Source organism: Stomoxys calcitrans, chromosome 5 (genome assembly GCF_963082655.1).
Source record: "Stomoxys calcitrans chromosome 5, idStoCalc2.1, whole genome shotgun sequence".
Lineage (NCBI taxonomy): Eukaryota > Metazoa > Arthropoda > Insecta > Diptera > Muscidae > Stomoxys > Stomoxys calcitrans.
In genome coordinates, this window is record NC_081556.1 from 64,387,384 (window position 1) to 64,410,831 (window position 23,448).

Here is a 23,448-nt window from a genome sequence, read left to right on the forward strand (position 1 = left end):
TAAGAAAAGCTTAAATGTTATTCTACACACAGGTCCAATACTACAACAAGATTTAGTCCTACAGGTATTTAAGTGGAGGTTTTTTAGATACGTTTTCACCGCGGACGTAACGAAGATGTCCCGCAAAATCATGATCGACCCTAGCCAAGCCCTTTTTCAGCGTTACTCTTTAGGAAATCTCCATCGGACCCAATAGAGGATTTGGAACTCCTTCGGTGTCAACTGCGCCCCATTTCTAGCCCTTCGAACATTACGTCAGTTGGCTGAAGATGTAAACGATAAATATCCTCACGGTGCAAAAATAATTAGAGAAAATTTGTACGTCGACGACGTGCTAGCAGGAGCCCATAGTTTAGATGAAGCTTTAATTTCCAGAAACGTATTATCAGCCGCCTTAAACTCCGCCGGCTTTGAACTTAGAAAATGGACATCGAATGACCCTCGTCTTCTCAAAGACCTAAATCCAGATGTTCTTTTACCCGTCAATTGTTTAAATATTTCTGAGTACTCTTCCCTTAAAATCCTAGGCATTCGGCGGAATGTAACCGCGAATAATTTGACCTTTAGGGCTCCAGTAGTTAACGAAAAGCGATTAAGCACCAAATTTGAAGTATTATCGACAATAGCAAAGTTTTTTTGAACTATGCGGATAGCTCGTGCTAGTAATCGTGGTAGCAAAGTTAATAATGCAACAGGTTTGGCTATATAAAGTAGAATGGGATGGCGCCTTAAAGCCAGTTACACAAATGAATTGGAACAACTTTGTGAGAAATAGTCACTCAATAAATAATGTATCGATATCCAGATGGGTTAAGTTTACACCTTCTAGCATTGTGGAAATACATGGTTTCTGCGACACGTCAGAAAGCGCATACGCTGCCACAATTTACATACGCGTAAAACACATAGATAAAGCTGTAGATACTTTTCTGCTAGCAGCCAAGACTCGAGTAGCCCCAGTCAAGAAAATTTCTCTGCTTGGGTTCGAATTAAGCGGAGCGGTAATTTTGGCCATTGTGCCAATTATCGGATTTCACGACCCATTTCTAGACAGACTCAACAATAGTTCTAGCCTGGTTACAAAAGCCACCATGTTCGTGGAGCACCAAGTTATAGCTGTTCTCCTGACTTTTTATTCTTTTTCTTCCTTGTAGCTCTGTTACAATTGGATCCACTTACATTGATCACTGCTGTTAATTTGAAGTTAACAGAGCAGTTACATGGCCGATAGCCTAGAGGAAGTGTCATAGACTACAAACCGGGGACACGGTTTGAAATCCCGGCAGCGATGTCTTTTAATTTTTTATATGTTGTTTTTTATCATTAGTTCACATAAACTGTTGGATAAGGTTGCAAATGGTTTTGGTCATAGTTTGATCATAGTTTTAGAGCATTGTTCTCCATATTGTAAAAGTTATCATTATTTCCCTTGGCCATAGTGGTTAATTTTGACTACTTTTTCGTTGTTCTTATAACCTTCATTTCTCCATTTCAATTCCCATACATGCACAGATTGACTTTTGTTGTATTTGTGACATGTATGCAAAAGGAAATATTTTTGATTTAGAAACCTTATTTCGTAGTTGTGATTCAGCAATTTGGACCATCGTTTAAGCTGAGTCTACAAAAGGTGGTAACAGACAGACATGAGGTCCACCTGCTTCAACCTTGCTCTGTAAAGGACTTTGTGATTTTTTTTAAGTGAAAAGCGTTATACTTGCTTTTAGAAAGGACATCATTTTTGCTGGCTACAGTTAAGGCCTGATTAAGGTCTCGTAAATGTACTGTAAATGTAGAAAAACGTGTCAGCTGTTTTGTTTTGTCTTATGAAAACACATCAAAACAATTACCGAACGTCTGCCGACCGTAACCGGAAAGTAGAAATCAGTAAAAACAATTTTGTTTTTATTTACGTCTCGTTTTCGTGTTAGCTGATAAAATTTGTGGTTTGAACGAATTTTAAAACCAAAAACTTTATTTTTGTGTTTTGCGATTTCTCTGTGCAAATTTTTACAATTTATTGTCAATAGTTCAGGTTCAGTTGAAATGACTTTTCAGAATTTCTTTTGCGGCTATCGTTATGGCACAGAGCTCTGCCTGAAAGAACATACACTCGTCCAGCAGTCTCACGTACGTACCGATGTTATGTGTCGGAGTATAGAACCAAATACAGTCCCTGTCCCCATCTTGGAGCTATCTATAAAGACAGATATATCATTCTCTCTTCTTTCGGTTGGAAAGACGGCTCGACTTCTCGCACCACTTCGTGAAGGGCCGCCTTCTCCGATCTGCCCTTGAGGACTGCATGTTGTGTCTTTAGGGCATGCCTGAAGTCCTCCGCCTCACCTTATTTTGGTAATAAAATTGTTTTGTTTGAAATGTCAAATGCTACTATTTTGTAATAAGCTAATTGCTTGGTTACTTTTACTATACATTTATTCTATATTTACAGTACATTAACGTGAGCATAACTAGGACCTTAAAACTTAATTTTTTTATTGTCCTGCTAATATATTTCATATTTTTACAAACGCTGATTGTTTGGCGGAAGATTTGGTAAATCTAATCCTTTGCGATCATATTAATTAATTCTCACTTGGATAAATCATTTGGTTTGCACTTTCCCTGTTGTTCATACAGATTTCTTTCTGTTGTCCAAATTGGCTGTCTAAGGGAATCTCAGAGAATTCTTTGATGATCATCGGATTCTGGTGCTTTAAATCGTTTAGTGTCGTTGATTGTCGAAAGCAAAAAGCCGACGCGATTAGGGGTCATGGACCACCGTGGCGCAGAGGTCAGCATGTCCGCCTATGTCGCCGAACGCCTGGGTTCAAATCCAGTCATGAACATCAAAAAAAATTTCAGTCATGCTTATCCCCTTACTAATGCTGGCTACATTCGCAAGGCGTCCTGTTATGTTAAAACTTGCTATCAAGTGGCGTCGCTATGCAGCACGCCGTATGGACGGCATAAAAAAGGATGACCCTTATGATTGAGCTTAAACTTTAATCGAACTGCACCCTTTGATATGAGGGAAGTAACCCCTTTTCCTTAATGGAATCTTCATGGGAAAGTTAGTAGTAATAGGGATCGGGACAAGTGAATTTTCGCGTCCAGCACCATATTAAGATAAGAAAAAAGATTTTTTTTGAGCGAAGTGCTGTTTTAAATTTGTAATGTAAATTACTTGCAATCTTTTAGAGTCTTTCTTTTGTGCATGAGAACGGCAGAGAAGAAGGAACAATCGGAAGTAAAACAATTTTTTTGTTAAAATGAGAGAGTTTTTCTGTTAAAATCAGCTTTGAGTTTTGATCAAAAAGATCCGAAATTTCAAGCAATTATTAAAAAAAGTAGGACTTATTTAAAACTCGGATCGAATGTTTAAATATAATATTTGGAAAATTATTTGCCGCATATTTTATAGAAAACCTGGTATTTTGCTGGAATGTGCTGATAAATTTTGAATAACCCGTCACCACCTCGAGAGGTCTTCCAACGTGGGAGTTCCAACAAAAACCAAGTAACCAAACTATTGTACCCATATTTAATAAAGCCAAACAGATCAACTTTTTTTGAGAGTGGAGAGGTAAACCTTTATCTCACTGATTTTTTTTTTTATTAAATATTTTTCCATTAAAAATTTAAATCATATCTCATAATTTTGAAATGGAATTTTTTTTATGTTGGCAACTTTCAAAGTTCTGTTTGTGTTTGTTGTTATATATCCTGCATATACATACTAGATGCTGTTAAATTTATTAATCAACTGTTAACATAGCTCTCTGAGTATATTTTTTTAGGTTTGAAAAGCACAGCTTTGATACATTTTTGATTTCTGAAGCAGCTGTCATTATTTATTATTACTTTACACATATTATATTATTTTATCTGCTATGTTATACTTTTCTGCTATGTTATATTTTTCTGCTACGTTATACGTTACCATCCGTTTTATTTACTCTACTGTCCGTTAATTTGAATTCTAGATGCAGCCCTGTCTATTTCTGTACATAATACTATTTTTTTCACTTCTTTTTTATACTACAGCGTGCTCAGAATGGTATAAAACGAAGGTCGGTTGCAAGGGATTTACTCAGCATTCTGCCTTCAACAAGCAAACAGTTTGTCTAGTCTTTTAATAAATACTGGACGACTGTTTTGCTTTAGAATAAGAAAATGCTTAGTAATAAAGTTAACCTTTGTTTTAAATTAAATCCAAGTAGTGTTTTAATACTTCATGAAGAAGACTTATCTGAGGAATGAGCACGATTCATTGAGGCCCAACTTAGGGCCAATAACCCCGAGGGACTAAAAGCCGAAGCAGACGAGTAGATTTCTGACGACAGCAACGAATATCTGTCCTGCGATGAAGAGATGACACAGTTCACCGATGATCAATTGAAGTAGATCAGGCAATGCGTGATAACGGCTGCGTAGGCTCGTTTTCAAATTATTCTGTGCGCTTCAAGGTACAAAAGGAAACCGCTATGTGCGGAGCAGAGTTTAACAGCGGTGCAATGTGTTGCCAGCAGCAATCTAAAAAGAACTCTCGATAAGGATGGCTGCGTATGTCAAGATGTACGAGCTGATGTTACTCTACGGGTCTGTATCTACCCATGTTGTCAAATTCACTATTTGCGATTATTTGCTCATTGCTCTGCCTATTGCCACAAAGAACCGCACATTATTGATCACAGATTTTTTGAAAAGCGCTGGAATAGTTCTAAATATGGCACAACGTTTGTGGTATTTTGAGGACGAGACAAAACTAAAATACATTTTTACCAACCCATTGGATATGCAAGTCTTTTCACTAGATTTAAATGGTAACGAAGATTCTCCTACACAATCAAGGAAGTTTCGCTAGAAAGGTTATCATACCGACAGGATAAGATTTCTCCTTTGGCGCACTCCTCAGTGAAGATACAATCACAGCCTTCCTCTAAAGTATTCCAGCCTAATGACTACTCGACATATTCAATTCAGAAGTTTTTTCGGAGTTCTTTACCGGTGCGACAAGTAACACTAGGCAACAATTCATGGCTCTCTGCACCACCAATAAAAACAAGAAAAACAGAACAAGACGAGAATTGGGATTCCATATTTTTCCATTGTATTCCATAAAAATTCGTATGTTAAGCGATTCGGATGGCATGGATCTTTCCGAAACTCTGAGATGCAAACTGGTTAAAAATAATGACATATTCACGGAACCAGTCGGGTCAACACCATTCACAGGTCACCGCATAAATACGAAATATTTTGATCCAATAGCCAACCCTCCTTATCGATTTTCGCCTACAAGAAAAACAGCACTAAAGGACGAAATTAAACGAATGCTCAAATTAGGAGTCATCACAGAGTGCCAATCGGCGTGACCTGCAACTGTGGTCATTCTTCCAAAGATGACTGGTGACATAAGTGCATAGATTTACGAGAACTTAATGATGTAACAATACCCGATCGATACCCATTGCCAAGAGTGGACGACATTTTGCACGAAGCAAGTGCCATCTTGGAAAGTGCCGATTCGCTTGCGAGGAAATTAAGTACTTGGGACATGTGCTTACATCCAAGGGAATAATGACTGACTTTGGCAAAGACGCAGCATTGCAGAAACGCAGACCACCAAGAAATATAAAAGAATTGTTGTCATTTCTGCAACCATGTTCGTGATATAAAAGATTTATACCATCCTTTGCAGAAGTATCTAAACCACTGTCATCATTATCGAAGAAAAATGCCGTCTGGAAGTGGTCTTCGGAAGAGCAATTATCGTTTGATCACCTGAAGAATCTTCTAACCATAGCCCCTATTTTGAAGCAGGCCGAAGAAGGTCAGCCGTTCATATTAAAGACAGACGCCAGCGGTTATGCACTTGGTGCAGTTTTGCTCCAGGGGGAGGGTCCTGAAGAGCACCCCTTCGAGTACGCAAACCGTTTGTTATCTAATGCTGAGGTCACTCCTTATTTGCAGACATTGGCAAACGTTTTAAAAGAAGTCAAGGAAAACGTTTACAAACAACAGGATCACAACAAACGTAACAACAATAAGCAAAGACGACCTCAACCTGTTTTCGATATAGGATCCCGTGCGTTAGTGACAACACATGTTTTAAGCAATACTGACAAAGACGTAACATCAAAATTTGTACCAAAGCGAGATGGGCCATACATAATTATCGAGAAGAAGGGGTCTACTTCCTATGTAATTGCCCATAAAGACGACATCTCTTTGCCGTTGAGTACATATCTCGCTTCTGCTCTTACTCCAGTAGTTGGCGCTCCAGAAAAATCTCCTCAGCCCGTTAGAATGCAAAGAAAAAGCGGACGACCCCGAAAGTATAATTTTCTTATGCTTCATCGGAGGGGAGAATGAATCAGCTGTCATTATTTATTATTACTTTTACACATACACTTGAATAATATTATTTCATGTTCCTTATATTTTATTTTGCTGCTTTGTTATACGTTACCATCCGTTTACTCATTTTTTTACTCTAGACATTACATTTACTTTTGCCATCGTTTTACTCTAATGTCCGTTAATTTGAATTCTATGTGCAACCCTGTCATAATACCAATATATATTCATTTGCAGGTAGTGGAAGTTGCCCAACAACAAAATCTGTCTGTCAAAATCAGTGATTAGTGCAACTCTGTTTCTGTATATGTGACTAGTTCGCGCCATTTTTCGTTTTTTGTGTGCTTGGTTCTTAACTATAATACACACAACCAAAACTCTTTGACAGGTAGTGCACTTCGCGAGAAAAAATTGTATTCAGCTGTTAACACTATTCTTTCACTACTTTTTTATACTACTATGTGGTATACAAGGAGCGTCGGTTGCAAGGGAGACTTCACTCAGCATTTTGCCTTCAACAAGCAAACATTTGTCTAGTCTTTTATTTAATACCGGACGACTGTTTTGCTTTAGAATAAGAAAACGCTTAGTAATAAAGTTAACCTTTGTTTTAAATTAAATCCAAGTCGTGTGTTATTCTTTCATGAGAAAGACTTACTATCTGAGGAATAAGCATGATTCAACTCTTTATTTTTCACATGTATAAACGTTTCAGCCTTTATCTTATTGACATATCTAACCAAGCATGCACAAAGGGGTAAAGTTATTTTAAAAAACGAATAGGTGAGATTAAAATAAAAAATTAATACCAATATATCTCAGGAAATTTTAGGCGAACAAAACAAAAGTTTAAAGCGAGAAGAACCCGTTTCTGTGGGTTTCACTTCTATATTTTCATTTGTACAGCTGTGAATTGACATACAATTTTGGAAAAAAATTTAAGAGGCTTTTTCGGGCATTTCTAGAAAGTATGAAAACAGAAGTGAAACTTTCAAAAGAAAGCCGTAAGCCGGATTTTGTCCCGCTAATATTAGTAAGTTGTTTTCTTCACGTTTGGTATGATTTAAACCAGCACAATTCGGTGCCTTATGCCGTACATGTAAAGTTTGTCTATCATTATTTGTCGGTCTTTAGTTTCAAATGCTCTTTTAAAATCGAGGAATATTCATATTATTTGGTCGCTTTTTCTATTTTATCCATCTATTCAGAACGTAGTTCACTGTGGTCTCATATGAAAATTTCTTACAAAAATCCGATTGGTATTTTGTTAAAATGGAATTTTCCTCTATGTTCATTTGCTGCATCACCACTTTTTCAATAATTTTCTCAAACGTAATCGACCGGAATTTTTCACATTTTTTATTTTTGCAATTTTATATATTGGCGTTGTCATAGCATCTTTCCAATTTTCCGGGATTATTCCGCTAGTTAATGAACCATTTATTATACTTAGAATCATATTGATGACAAAGTGCTAATTACCCATTATCATTTTGGGATTTATATTCTTAAAATCTGCTTTATTTTTCAGATTTCTAACGAAGTTTTTAAACTTTACGATGTTTATTGCACAAAATTTGAATGTTTTTCTTTGCTGTATATTATTAATATATTGTATATATTAATATATATATATCACAGATTGGATCACATTTCAATTTTTTTTATTGCCATCATTTATATTTTGGCCCACATATCCTTTTGGTTTCTTACATAGTTTATTTGGTCGTTTGTGTACTTAAATTTTACATTTTTATGGCCATAACGTACCTATTTGTTATTGCACGATAATCTTGCCATTCTTAAACGCTGTTTTGGTACTGTGTTCTGCTGTACAATCTTTTTCTATGCTCTTCTGTACATTTTATCTCCCTTCACATTACTTAGTTCATCCATATACCATTACTGATTTTCATTTACTTTTATTTCCTTGGTGAATTTTTTATTGTCACATAAAAACACTCGCTTAGATAGAGCGCCTTGCTATTGATGCCTAAGTAGAGACTATTTTGAAATTTTGCACTTAATTCAATTTGGAAATTCGTCGGCTTGTATCGGAAGATATTTTTTATTTTTGTTTTATTGCACTAAGTTTGTTGTCCACCACATTCAAGTTTTACACGTATTATCCCATGATCAGATATTTAGTCGGTTGGCTTATATTTACTGATATTCTTTTACTGTTTGTTATCACAAAGCCGGTTATCGTTCTATAGGTACTAGTTAAGTTGCCATCACATTATATGTTTTTGTCTTATGACATGCCACTTATTGGTATTGTAAAAGTCGCACACATGGTAAGATACTAATGAAAATAGCACAACCACAAATCAAATTGTTATCACAATTTTACGATTTAAACAGCTTTCTCACAACTTAAACAATTTGTAGCCATAAAAAATCAGCTTTTGCTCACATTTTTTAGGCTATGTCATACAAAAAAAAAAAAAAAACATGCTAGTGTGATGACAAAAATGATGAATCGTATGTAAATTGACAATTTAACCAACACACATAATGAAATATCAATGATACATAAAAAGTGGCATGTCATAACAATAACATGTAGTGTGATAGAGCATTTACCCGTGTATACTGATTGACCAATTGTTTTAAACCACTGTCATCTATTGCACTTTGAATTTTGTTTTTATAAAAACTAGATTGAGACCAATCTACATTAAAAACGACAGTTATTAGAATATCAGTTTAATTCGCATATAGTTTCAAGTGACTTTTTGAATCCGTCGCATAATTCCGGCTCTGATCCACTAACTGATCTGTACGTTGCACATATTGTCAATTTGGTTTTATCTTTTTGTGCTTAACATATTAGTATCCAATAGTTGTAACAAACTACTCTAGTAGGATTTAAGTCTCTTAGCACAATTTCGCTGGTTTTAATATCTTTCGTTAGGAAAGTTTCATAAAAGTCCTACATTTATTTTTTTCCATATGCAAATAGTTTACATGCTTCACAATTCGTTCTGTGTCGCACTCCATCGATTTATGTTCGCCATTACATTTTATACACACTTCTTGATTTTTGCATTAAACAGATTTGTGATTGTAACCTTTACATTTAAAGCATTATAATAAATCAGTTCTAGCAAAAACTTAGCAACGTTACCAACCAATATTTATTATTAAGGCGCAAGATTTCTTCTGTAACTCGTAAAGGTCAATATTTTTGGAAGAAAAATTTAAGTCACGCAAGGATAGACCATAGTGGTATCCATTAGGCGGTTGATGATCTACGTCTGTTTCCAGTGGAGCGACATACCTAGAGTCCGATAGAGGCTTAGAATAGACTCCAAAGACCCAACAGCTGCGGTGGTAGTATCAGGTCGTAGCATGTTGTCTGCTACTGAAACCTCGACTGATGGAAGGTCAGCTCAACTAGCCGACAGATGACGTGTTTGCCTGGGCTATTGGCCTCCTTGGCAAACCAACACGCTCTTTAAGAGGTTGGAATAATATTGAGAGGCTTGGTGTGAATGATCCTAAGACTCACACTAATAGGGAGAGGGATATCCTTAATTGGGCTCGGGGATTTGCTGCACAAGCTACCTCAAAGAAAATACGTCTACATTCGGAAGCTGCACCGCAGTCAGCCAAAAGACTGCTGTCACCTGGAGGGCATTTCATGCTAAAAAAAAACTAGGGCGAATAATAGTAAGATGGGTCCAAGAACCTTTGCTAATGTCGCTAGGGACAGTATGGTGATGACAGTTGTCGACAAGAGAGAAGAACAGGGCTGCATATCTAGGAATAATTGGTGTGGGATAGTCAATGGACTGTCTCCTGGGTCTCCTCCAGTTTGTTACCATGCAGTCTGGTATCGGTTCATGAAGGCCCTGAATGACTCGCTTGTGTCAGCATATCCCAGTGCCAAGCCAAGGGGCAAACAGCGACCGCCATGGTGGACCCCAAAGTTGCATTAAACTGATCAACAGAGCGAAAGCCATAAGAGCAACACACGATTGGGACATCTATAAGGCTGAGCTAAGAAAATATAAGGGCGAGCTGAGAAAGGCTCTGAACAAATCCTGGGTGGAGGATATATCTGAGGCATCTAGGAAAATTATGTCTTCGAAACCTATTACGGTGAAATATATTTAGCAGTCAGAGAATGTATGGACAAATGGAAACACTAGAACTACTCATTGAAACACATTTCTCGCAATACTCTGCTTGTATCAGCATGTCATATATAACTGTGGGATGGAGGGATGCGAAGGTCATTTTCATTCCGAAAGCAGGAAAACCTTACCACACCAAGGCGAAAGATTTTCGTTCTTAGTCTGTCTTTTATGCTGAAGACTTTTAAGAGGTTGATAGAAAACCTTATCTTAGGACACGAGTCCCTTAAGATCCCCTTTTTGCGGAAGCAGCATTTATATAGTTAAGGCAAATTCACTGTAACAGCCCTTCTGACCCAGTCGGCTACATAGAGGTTTCTCTAGCTGTCAAGTAATATACAATGGAAGTATTCTTGACTTTGAATGTGCTTTCAACAATGTAAAACCGACGTCAATCATGAAGCAGTTAGATTTTCTAGACGTCAACTCTATCTTAAGAATGTTTATTAATAACTTACTGCATTACGACAGGCTTGGGATCTGTGGAACTAAAAAGATGGGTCAGCTCTGGACATTGTGGCAGACAAATTTATGCGACCACTGTCGTGAGGCTAAGAGAGCTTTCTCTTTGTTCATTTGGCGGCTGCGGACACTATGGGGAATTACTGTACCACTATTCCTGATAGAATCTATTGGAACCACGATATCCCTGGAAATAAAGTTTCATAACTTCTATATGGATGGTTGCAGACCAGACGGGCAAATCAAAAAGGTTACCCGAGCACTGCAGTGTGTATCAAGCGGAGATCCTAGCAATTAAGGAAGTGGTGGAATGGCAAAGATATAATGTCGTAACGACGATTGGCATAAATATCATACAGACATTAAATCCCTGGAAAACGTATTTCTGAACATAAAAACCGCCCTCAACTACGGCAGTTCTCGCAACGAGAAGGCTGCACATTTCAATATTCTTCTGTTCTGGTCGACTGACCGCAGAGATATTTCAGGGAATTGTAAATATTCTGACAGGCTGAAGGTTGCCAGTAACGACACTTGCCGAAGCTGTGAGGATATCGAGGAAGAAGAGACTATTGAACATCTGCTGTGTATGTGTCTTGCACTGGCAGTCTCAAGGATTTCCACATTAATTTCTCATTTCTTTGAGACCATGTCTGATTTAGTGGATGTGAACATTCGCAAGTTGTTGGCTGTTTAAAGCGATCTGAATGGTTTAACGGTAGGAACTAGAAGGCATCTTCTTTCTTCTGTTCCTGTGGTATCGCAATGGACGAAAACGTCTAAGTGAGTCTAATGGCAGGCTGCTAGTTAAACTTAACCTAATTATGGGTCTCGTACCTTAACATCATATCCTTCACTCATTCCATTTTCTATATCCTCTTTTTTTCTCTCAACTTCATTTTCAGTCTGAATAACGACAGCACCGTTTCTTCTATTCGCAACATTTAAAATTTTTAAATTTTTTGGATCAACTTTTGATCACACTTGGCTTTGTCTAATCTCTGATTTTCCTTAGGTTTCACCACAATTGGATTTGGTACATCTGGCAACTCCGTACCACATATTTTGACAGACATATGACACTTTCCATTGAACATTAGTCTCTCTCAAAGCTTTGTTTATTTCATTTCACATCTTTCTATTGCTCTCCTCCACAGAACTGCATACTGATTTGTTTTTATTCTCAATCTCATTTACATTTCCGTATAACTTTGATATTTCGTTGAAATTATTTTCACATATTTTTGCGCATTATCTAGCTTTTTAATTCTCTCTTCATACCTCATTTCTATTGCTTCCAGCAGATTTTAAATTTCATTTTCATTTTGTTTCAACGACACGTCGAACTCTTTTTTGTATTACAATAAATATTTCTTACTTTCAGACACATCATCATGGATTTCTGTCATGAGGTTAGGTTAGGTTGAAAATAGTGTGCAGATATTAATCCGCCCATGCCACTATGGACATATAGCTAAGCCAGTAATGGGCTTGTTGTGCGCTCTAAAAACTTTAAAGTAACCTCTAAAAAAGAAAAATTTAAGTTAGGAATTCCGTGCTACTTACAAAATCCTTAATTGTTTTCAATAACACTCCCCTAAGTTAGTTCTTGCCTGGTATTGTGTACCCACCTAAGTACCGGTATCTGTTAGACGCGAAAGCCGGACAATGGCATAGGAAATGCTCCAACGTCTCATCATCTTCCCCGCATGTCCTACACATGCTATCACTTGCAGCACCGATTTTACATAAGTGAGATCGCATTCCGTGATCGCCCGGTTCTTCGCCTGCACGACCGTATTATGGTCAGGCAGTCTAAAACAGTTCTCAGTCCCTGGGTTCTTAATGTAAACCCCCAGGTCCACTCTGTCCTCTAGCTTTGATCATCCGTGTAACATAATCTACCAGATGGCAATGCTAGGGTTCCGCCAATCCAACACTGTGCCGATGGCAGCAGTGCCTCCCACTCGACTTCAAGATTCATCTCAGATATCCGATCGGAAACCTCTTCCCTTCCTTTCATGTTTCCTATCGTCACCTCGATTATAACATGATGGTATGAGCCGCTCCCATCCTCAATCCACTCTCCCATCGCCTTAAGTCTCTCGCAGTGGCTGCCTCACACTTAATCTGTATGTCAATGGGTCGGATATCTAGAATAGTCTCCAGTGCCCTAGTGGGCGTGGTCCTCATCGCCCCGCCTATGCCAAGACAACATGTTCTCTGAACCTGTTTTATGGTCCTTCTGTTGCACTTTTTCTCCATAGCAGTCCACCAAACTACTGCGGCGTAAGTAAGTATTGGTCTTATAACGCTCCTGTAGAGCCAGTGGACTATCTTCGAATTCAGGCCCCATTTCGAGCCTACGGCCCTTCTACACAGTGCCCAAAATCTGTGAGCCTTATCAGAACGCTCCTGAATGTGACACTTCCAATTCAGTTTCCTGTCCAAGATCCCACTTAAGTATTTGACCTTGTCAGATATCGTCTTATTGAGAAAACATGGTGCGTTAAATTGCCCATCTTAGCCTTCCTTGTGAACAGGCATATTTCAGTCTTCTCTGGGTTAACATTGAGACCTCTGGGTCTAGCCCAGTCATATTCCGATCGATACCCATTGCCAAGAGTGGACGACATTTTGCACGAAGCAAGTGCCATCTTGGAAAGTGCCGATTCGCTTGCGAGGAAATTAAGTACTTGGGACATGTGCTTACATCCAAGGGAATAATGACTGACTTTGGCAAAGACGCAGCATTGCAGAAACGCAGACCACCAAGAAATATAAAAGAATTGTTGTCATTTCTGCAACCATGTTCGTGATATAAAAGATTTATACCATCCTTTGCAGAAGTATCTAAACCACTGTCATCATTATCGAAGAAAAATGCCGTCTGGAAGTGGTCTTCGGAAGAGCAATTATCGTTTGATCACCTGAAGAATCTTCTAACCATAGCCCCTATTTTGAAGCAGGCCGAAGAAGGTCAGCCGTTCATATTAAAGACAGACGCCAGCGGTTATGCACTTGGTGCAGTTTTGCTCCAGGGGGAGGGTCCTGAAGAGCACCCCTTCGAGTACGCAAACCGTTTGTTATCTAATGCTGAGGTCACTCCTTATTTGCAGACATTGGCAAACGTTTTAAAAGAAGTCAAGGAAAACGTTTACAAACAACAGGATCACAACAAACGTAACAACAATAAGCAAAGACGACCTCAACCTGTTTTCGATATAGGATCCCGTGCGTTAGTGACAACACATGTTTTAAGCAATACTGACAAAGACGTAACATCAAAATTTGTACCAAAGCGAGATGGGCCATACATAATTATCGAGAAGAAGGGGTCTACTTCCTATGTAATTGCCCATAAAGACGACATCTCTTTGCCGTTGAGTACATATCTCGCTTCTGCTCTTACTCCAGTAGTTGGCGCTCCAGAAAAATCTCCTCAGCCCGTTAGAATGCAAAGAAAAAGCGGACGACCCCGAAAGTATAATTTTCTTATGCTTCATCGGAGGGGAGAATGAATCAGCTGTCATTATTTATTATTACTTTTACACATACACTTGAATAATATTATTTCATGTTCCTTATATTTTATTTTGCTGCTTTGTTATACGTTACCATCCGTTTACTCATTTTTTTACTCTAGACATTACATTTACTTTTGCCATCGTTTTACTCTAATGTCCGTTAATTTGAATTCTATGTGCAACCCTGTCATAATACCAATATATATTCATTTGCAGGTAGTGGAAGTTGCCCAACAACAAAATCTGTCTGTCAAAATCAGTGATTAGTGCAACTCTGTTTCTGTATATGTGACTAGTTCGCGCCATTTTTCGTTTTTTGTGTGCTTGGTTCTTAACTATAATACACACAACCAAAACTCTTTGACAGGTAGTGCACTTCGCGAGAAAAAATTGTATTCAGCTGTTAACACTATTCTTTCACTACTTTTTTATACTACTATGTGGTATACAAGGAGCGTCGGTTGCAAGGGAGACTTCACTCAGCATTTTGCCTTCAACAAGCAAACATTTGTCTAGTCTTTTATTTAATACCGGACGACTGTTTTGCTTTAGAATAAGAAAACGCTTAGTAATAAAGTTAACCTTTGTTTTAAATTAAATCCAAGTCGTGTGTTATTCTTTCATGAGAAAGACTTACTATCTGAGGAATAAGCATGATTCAACTCTTTATTTTTCACATGTATAAACGTTTCAGCCTTTATCTTATTGACATATCTAACCAAGCATGCACAAAGGGGTAAAGTTATTTTAAAAAACGAATAGGTGAGATTAAAATAAAAAATTAATACCAATATATCTCAGGAAATTTTAGGCGAACAAAACAAAAGTTTAAAGCGAGAAGAACCCGTTTCTGTGGGTTTCACTTCTATATTTTCATTTGTACAGCTGTGAATTGACATACAATTTTGGAAAAAAATTTAAGAGGCTTTTTCGGGCATTTCTAGAAAGTATGAAAACAGAAGTGAAACTTTCAAAAGAAAGCCGTAAGCCGGATTTTGTCCCGCTAATATTAGTAAGTTGTTTTCTTCACGTTTGGTATGATTTAAACCAGCACAATTCGGTGCCTTATGCCGTACATGTAAAGTTTGTCTATCATTATTTGTCGGTCTTTAGTTTCAAATGCTATTTTAAAATCGAGGAATATTCATATTATTTGGTCGCTTTTTCTATTTTATCCATCTATTCAGAACGTAGTTCACTGTGGTCTCATATGAAAATTTCTTACAAAAATCCGATTGGTATTTTGTTAAAATGGAATTTTCCTCTATGTTCATTTGCTGCATCACCACTTTTTCAATAATTTTCTCAAACGTAATCAATGCGTTAATCGACCGGAATTTTTCACATTTTTTATTTTTGCAATTTTATATATTGGCGTTGTCATAGCATCTTTCCAATTTTCCGGGATTATTCCGCTAGTTAATGAACCATTTATTATACTTAGAATCATATTGATGACAAAGTGCTAATTACCCATTATCATTTTGGGATTTATATTCTTAAAATCTGCTTTATTTTTCAGATTTCTAACGAAGTTCTTAAACTTTACGATGTTTATTGCACAAAATTTGAATGTTTTTCTTTGCTGTATATTATTAATATATTGTATATATTAATATATATATATCACAGATTGGATCACATTTCAATTTTTTTTATTGCCATCATTTATATTTTGGCCCACATATCCTTTTGGTTTCTTACATAGTTTATTTGGTCGTTTGTGTACTTAAATTTTACATTTTTATGGCCATAACGTACCTATTTGTTATTGCACGATAATCTTGCCATTCTTAAACGCTGTTTTGGTACTGTGTTCTGCTGTACAATCTTTTTCTATGCTCTTCTGTACATTTTATCTCCCTTCACATTACTTAGTTCATCCATATACCATTACTGATTTTCATTTACTTTTATTTCCTTGGTGAATTTTTTATTGTCACATAAAAACACTCGCTTAGATAGAGCGCCTTGCTATTGATGCCTAAGTAGAGACTATTTTGAAATTTTGCACTTAATTCAATTTGGAAATTCGTCGGCTTGTATCGGAAGATATTTTTTATTTTTGTTTTATTGCACTAAGTTTGTTGTCCACCACATTCAAGTTTTACACGTATTATCCTCTGATCAGATATTTAGTCGGTTGGCTTATATTTACTGATATTCTTTTACTGTTTGTTATCACAAAGCCGGTTATCGTTCTATAGGTACTAGTTAAGTTGCCATCACATTATATGTTTTTGTCTTATGACATGCCACTTATTGGTATTGTAAAAGTCGCACACATGGTAAGATACTAATGAAAATAGCACAACCACAAATCAAATTGTTATCACAATTTTACGATTTAAACAGCTTTCTCACAACTTAAACAATTTGTAGCCATAAAAAATCAGCTTTTGCTCACATTTTTTAGGCTATGTCATACAAAAAAAAAAAAAAAACATGCTAGTGTGATGACAAAAATGATGAATCGTATGTAAATTGACAATTTAACCAACACACATAATGAAATATCAATGATACATAAAAAGTGGCATGTCATAACAATAACATGTAGTGTGATAGAGCATTTACCCGTGTATACTGATTGACCAATTGTTTTAAACCACTGTCATCTATTGCACTTTGAATTTTGTTTTTATAAAAACTAGATTGAGACCAATCTACATTAAAAACGACAGTTATTAGAATATCAGTTTAATTCGCATATAGTTTCAAGTGACTTTTTGAATCCGTCGCATAATTCCGGCTCTGATCCACTAACTGATCTGTACGTTGCACATATTGTCAATTTGGTTTTATCTTTTTGTGCTTAACATATTAGTATCCAATAGTTGTAACAAACTACTCTAGTAGGATTAAGGTCTCTTAGCACAATTTCGCTGGTTTTAATATCTTTCGTTAGGAAAGTTTCATAAAAGTCCTACATTTATTTTTTTCCATATGCAAATAGTTTACATGCTTCACAATTCGTTCTGTGTCGCACTCCATCGATTTATGTTCGCCATTACATTTTATACACACTTCTTGATTTTTGCATTAAACAGATTTGTGATTGTAACCTTTACATTTAAAGCATTATAATAAATCAGTTCTAGCAAAAACTTAGCAACGTTACCAACCAATATTTATTATTAAGGCGCAAGATTTCTTCTGTAACTCGTAAAGGTCAATATTTTTGGAAGAAAAATTTAAGTCACGCAAGGATAGACCATAGTGGTATCCATTAGGCGGTTGATGATCTACGTCTGTTTCCAGTGGAGCGACATACCTAGAGTCCGATAGAGGCTTAGAATAGACTCCAAAGACCCAACAGCTGCGGTGGTAGTATCAGGTCGTAGCATGTTGTCTGCTACTGAAACCTCGACTGATGGAAGGTCAGCTCAACTAGCCGACAGATGACGTGTTTGCCTGGGCTATTGGCCTCCTTGGCAAACCAACACGCTCTTTAAGAGGTTGGAATAATATTGAGAGGCTTGGTGTGAATGATCCTAAGACTCACACTAATAGGGAGAGGGATATCCTTAATTGGGCTCGGGGATTTGCTGCACAAGCTACCTCAAAGAAAATACGTCTACATTCGGAAGCTGCACCGCAGTCAGCCAAAAGACTGCTGTCACCTGGAGGGCATTTCATGCTAAAAAAAAACTAGGGCGAATAATAGTAAGATGGGTCCAAGAACCTTTGCTAATGTCGCTAGGGACAGTATGGTGATGACAGTTGTCGACAAGAGAGAAGAACAGGGCTGCATATCTAGGAATAATTGGTGTGGGATAGTCAATGGACTGTCTCCTGGGTCTCCTCCAGTTTGTTACCATGCAGTCTGGTATCGGTTCATGAAGGCCCTGAATGACTCGCTTGTGTCAGCATATCCCAGTGCCAAGCCAAGGGGCAAACAGCGACCGCCATGGTGGACCCCAAAGTTGCATTAAACTGATCAACAGAGCGAAAGCCATAAGAGCAACACACGATTGGGACATCTATAAGGCTGAGCTAAGAAAATATAAGGGCGAGCTGAGAAAGGCTCTGAACAAATCCTGGGTGGAGGATATATCTGAGGCATCTAGGAAAATTATGTCTTCGAAACCTATTACGGTGAAATATATTTAGCAGTCAGAGAATGTATGGACAAATGGAAACACTAGAACTACTCATTGAAACACATTTCTCGCAATACTCTGCTTGTATCAGCATGTCATATATAACTGTGGGATGGAGGGATGCGAAGGTCATTTTCATTCCGAAAGCAGGAAAACCTTACCACACCAAGGCGAAAGATTTTCGTTCTTAGTCTGTCTTTTATGCTGAAGACTTTTAAGAGGTTGATAGAAAACCTTATCTTAGGACACGAGTCCCTTAAGATCCCCTTTTTGCGGAAGCAGCATTTATATAGTTAAGGCAAATTCACTGTAACAGCCCTTCTGACCCAGTCGGCTACATAGAGGTTTCTCTAGCTGTCAAGTAATATACAATGGAAGTATTCTTGACTTTGAATGTGCTTTCAACAATGTAAAACCGACGTCAATCATGAAGCAGTTAGATTTTCTAGACGTCAACTCTATCTTAAGAATGTTTATTAATAACTTACTGCATTACGACAGGCTTGGGATCTGTGGAACTAAAAAGATGGGTCAGCTCTGGACATTGTGGCAGACAAATTTATGCGACCACTGTCGTGAGGCTAAGAGAGCTTTCTCTTTGTTCATTTGGCGGCTGCGGACACTATGGGGAATTACTGTACCACTATTCCTGATAGAATCTATTGGAACCACGATATCCCTGGAAATAAAGTTTCATAACTTCTATATGGATGGTTGCAGACCAGACGGGCAAATCAAAAAGGTTACCCGAGCACTGCAGTGTGTATCAAGCGGAGATCCTAGCAATTAAGGAAGTGGTGGAATGGCAAAGATATAATGTCGTAACGACGATTGGCATAAATATCATACAGACATTAAATCCCTGGAAAACGTATTTCTGAACATAAAAACCGCCCTCAACTACGGCAGTTCTCGCAACGAGAAGGCTGCACATTTCAATATTCTTCTGTTCTGGTCGACTGACCGCAGAGATATTTCAGGGAATTGTAAATATTCTGACAGGCTGAAGGTTGCCAGTAACGACACTTGCCGAAGCTGTGAGGATATCGAGGAAGAAGAGACTATTGAACATCTGCTGTGTATGTGTCTTGCACTGGCAGTCTCAAGGATTTCCACATTAATTTCTCATTTCTTTGAGACCATGTCTGATTTAGTGGATGTGAACATTCGCAAGTTGTTGGCTGTTTAAAGCGATCTGAATGGTTTAACGGTAGGAACTAGAAGGCATCTTCTTTCTTCTGTTCCTGTGGTATCGCAATGGACGAAAACGTCTAAGTGAGTCTAATGGCAGGCTGCTAGTTAAACTTAACCTAATTATGGGTCTCGTACCTTAACATCATATCCTTCACTCATTCCATTTTCTATATCCTCTTTTTTTCTCTCAACTTCATTTTCAGTCTGAATAACGACAGTACCGTTTCTTCTATTCGCAACATTTAAAATTTTTAAATTTTTTGGATCAACTTTTGATCACACTTGGCTTTGTCTAATCTCTGATTTTCCTTAGGTTTCACCACAATTGGATTTGGTACATCTGGCAACTCCGTACCACATATTTTGACAGACATATGACACTTTCCATTGAACATTAGTCTCTCTCAAAGCTTTGTTTATTTCATTTCACATCTTTCTATTGCTCTCCTCCACAGAACTGCATACTGATTTGTTTTTATTCTCAATCTCATTTACATTTCCGTATAACTTTGATATTTCGTTGAAATTATTTTCACATATTTTTGCGCATTATCTAGCTTTTTAATTCTCTCTTCATACCTCATTTCTATTGCTTCCAGCAGATTTTAAATTTCATTTTCATTTTGTTTCAACGACACGTCGAACTCTTTTTTGTATTACAATAAATATTTCTTACTTTCAGACACATCATCATGGATTTCTGTCATGAGGTTAGGTTAGGTTGAAAATAGTGTGCAGATATTAATCCGCCCATGCCACTATGGACATATAGCTAAGCCAGTAATGGGCTTGTTGTGCGCTCTAAAAACTTTAAAGTAACCTCTAAAAAAGAAAAATTTAAGTTAGGAATTCCGTGCTACTTACAAAATCCTTAATTGTTTTCAATAACACTCCCCTAAGTTAGTTCTTGCCTGGTATTGTGTACCCACCTAAGTACCGGTATCTGTTAGACGCGAAAGCCGGACAATGGCATAGGAAATGCTCCAACGTCTCATCATCTTCCCCGCATGTCCTACACATGCTATCACTTGCAGCACCGATTTTACATAAGTGAGATCGCATTCCGTGATCGCCCGGTTCTTCGCCTGCACGACCGTATTATGGTCAGGCAGTCTAAAACAGTTCTCAGTCCCTGGGTTCTTAATGTAAACCCCCAGGTCCACTCTGTCCTCTAGCTTTGATCATCCGTGTAACATAATCTACCAGATGGCAATGCTAGGGTTCCGCCAATCCAACACTGTGCCGATGGCAGCAGTGCCTCCCACTCGACTTCAAGATTCATCTCAGATATCCGATCGGAAACCTCTTCCCTTCCTTTCATGTTTCCTATCGTCACCTCGATTATAACATGATGGTATGAGCCGCTCCCATCCTCAATCCACTCTCCCATCGCCTTAAGTCTCTCGCAGTGGCTGCCTCACACTTAATCTGTATGTCAATGGGTCGGATATCTAGAATAGTCTCCAGTGCCCTAGTGGGCGTGGTCCTCATCGCCCCGCCTATGCCAAGACAACATGTTCTCTGAACCTGTTTTATGGTCCTTCTGTTGCACTTTTTCTCCATAGCAGTCCACCAAACTACTGCGGCGTAAGTAAGTATTGGTCTTATAACGCTCCTGTAGAGCCAGTGGACTATCTTCGAATTCAGGCCCCATTTCGAGCCTACGGCCCTTCTACACAGTGCCCAAAATCTGTGAGCCTTATCAGAACGCTCCTGAATGTGACACTTCCAATTCAGTTTCCTGTCCAAGATCCCACTTAAGTATTTGACCTTGTCAGATATCGTCTTATTGAGAAAACATGGTGCGTTAAATTGCCCATCTTAGCCTTCCTTGTGAACAGGCATATTTCAGTCTTCTCTGGGTTAACATTGAGACCTCTGGGTCTAGCCCAGTCATATTCCATATGCAAGACTCTTTCGGCCCTTCTGCATAGCTCGTTTGGATCCTCACCCCTTAGAAGTAGTATAACATCGTCTGCGTAGCAGACGGGTTCAAATCCCTCCTCAGTCAGCATCCTCAATAGGCCCCCCTGTGGCGTGCCCGGTGCAACTTTCTCTCATATATATGCCATGGGACACACAATTTATCCACCTGTTCCTTAGCATATGGGTTATTCAGTCTCTAAGGACCGGGTCCACACGGTACTAGTCTAAGGATTGGATCAGTGTGTCTCGATATCAATGCATACCGCCAATGTGTACGTTTTGGCATCGAAGGATTCTTCTATTTTATGCACAACCTCGTGCAGGGCAGTCTCCCCTGAAAACGAGGCACCAGATAGTCTGCCTCTTTCTATAGTAACGCCGAAAATATTCCATCAGGTCCGGGTGACTTAGGTGTTTTGAAGCTCCTCAAGGATTCCTTCACCATAAATTCCGTAACTATAAACATTCGACGTCTTTATTCCAAGATTACGGTGTCTCCTTGAGTTCCCTCGTATCCTGTGGAATTTGGTTTTAAACAAAAGCTTCAACATGTCCTCCGTTGTGTCTGCTCTTACTACCATGTCGTCTACTAAAGTTTCAGCTTGGAAATGGGTTTTTAAGAGAAACTTGTATATCATGGCGGCGTCATTAACGCTTTCGACCTGTTGGCAGAAAAGCTTCCAGGAGGCACGTTTTGCCGTGTGTAATACACATCCCAATAAACTTCCGATTTTTTACAACGTGCTCTGTTAAAAAGTCTGTGGACCTCTTTCCCAATATTTCGAATCTCCCCGGCCATCCAGGGTTTTTCTTGGGCTGATTTCCATTCCCGAAGAGGACAACTATTTTCGAAGGACCCCACCAGTGCAGTCGTAATCCTGTTGACATTTTCGTCAATGTCTTCTATGCTTGGACAATCTAAATTACCTTGCCCAAGTCTTCTTCTGAGTAGCCTTCCGAATTTTGTCCAGTTGGTTTTCAACTTATTCCGGAAGCTTATCGGATTCGGCGCTGGTGTGCAATTCTAAACCTAATGTAGCGATGGTCAGAGAAAGAGTGTTCCATGGAGACGCTCCAATCCTGAACCTCATCGATTAGATTTTCCGAACATATCGTCACATCTAATACCTACTCCCTAATCCTATTAACAAAGGTAGCGGTGTTACCAATATTAATTGTTATTAGGTCATTAGTATTCAAGAACTCTGCCAGGGCTTGGCCCCGATTATTAGTGTTGGTGCTACCCCACGAAATGTGGTGAGAGTTCGCATTGCACCCTATTAGTACCTCGTTTCCTATCTGTTTTGTTTTCTTCACCAGCCGCTACAGCTCTCCCTGTCTCACCACTGTTGCATTCGACGTTGACAACTCTGGGGAAAATATATAACTCAAATTTTTAAGACAACTAACGCAGGTCCTCGGCCGAGTACTAGTGTTAGCATAGAATAACTGGTACTTGATATGGTTCAGTCCAGAGACTTTGTTCCGGGTCGTCCATGGCTCCTGAATTAAGGCAATATGAATCTTGCCCTGATTTTCCCCATCAGAGCGAGTGTAGCAGTCTCGCTGCGGTGGAGGTTTATCTGGATTACCTGAATCATTGGTCCTCCAGTAAATGGGAATCTTGGGAGAAGGTGATGATTTCGTCTTCCCCCTGTTCTTAAGACTGCATTTACTTGTTTGTCACTTCACTGCCTGATGTCATCGTTTTAAGTTATTTGTCCAGTCTAG

The 23,448-nt window shown here is 38.4% G+C and overlaps 1 protein-coding gene and 1 long non-coding RNA gene across 4 annotated transcripts in view; both read right to left on the minus strand.

Moving 5' to 3' along the window:
* The window catches only part of LOC106090829 (ankyrin repeat domain-containing protein 6), a 124,565-nt gene that overhangs the window by 22,935 nt on the left and 78,182 nt on the right, over window positions 1-23,448 (minus strand). The window lies entirely within an intron of this gene.
* LOC106090676 (uncharacterized) lies at window positions 1,958-2,366 on the minus strand. Its single transcript, XR_001221873.1, has 2 exons — window positions 2,261-2,366; window positions 1,958-2,197 (listed from the first exon to the last, which is right to left on the minus strand). It is a non-coding gene; the product is annotated as an uncharacterized LOC106090676 (long non-coding RNA).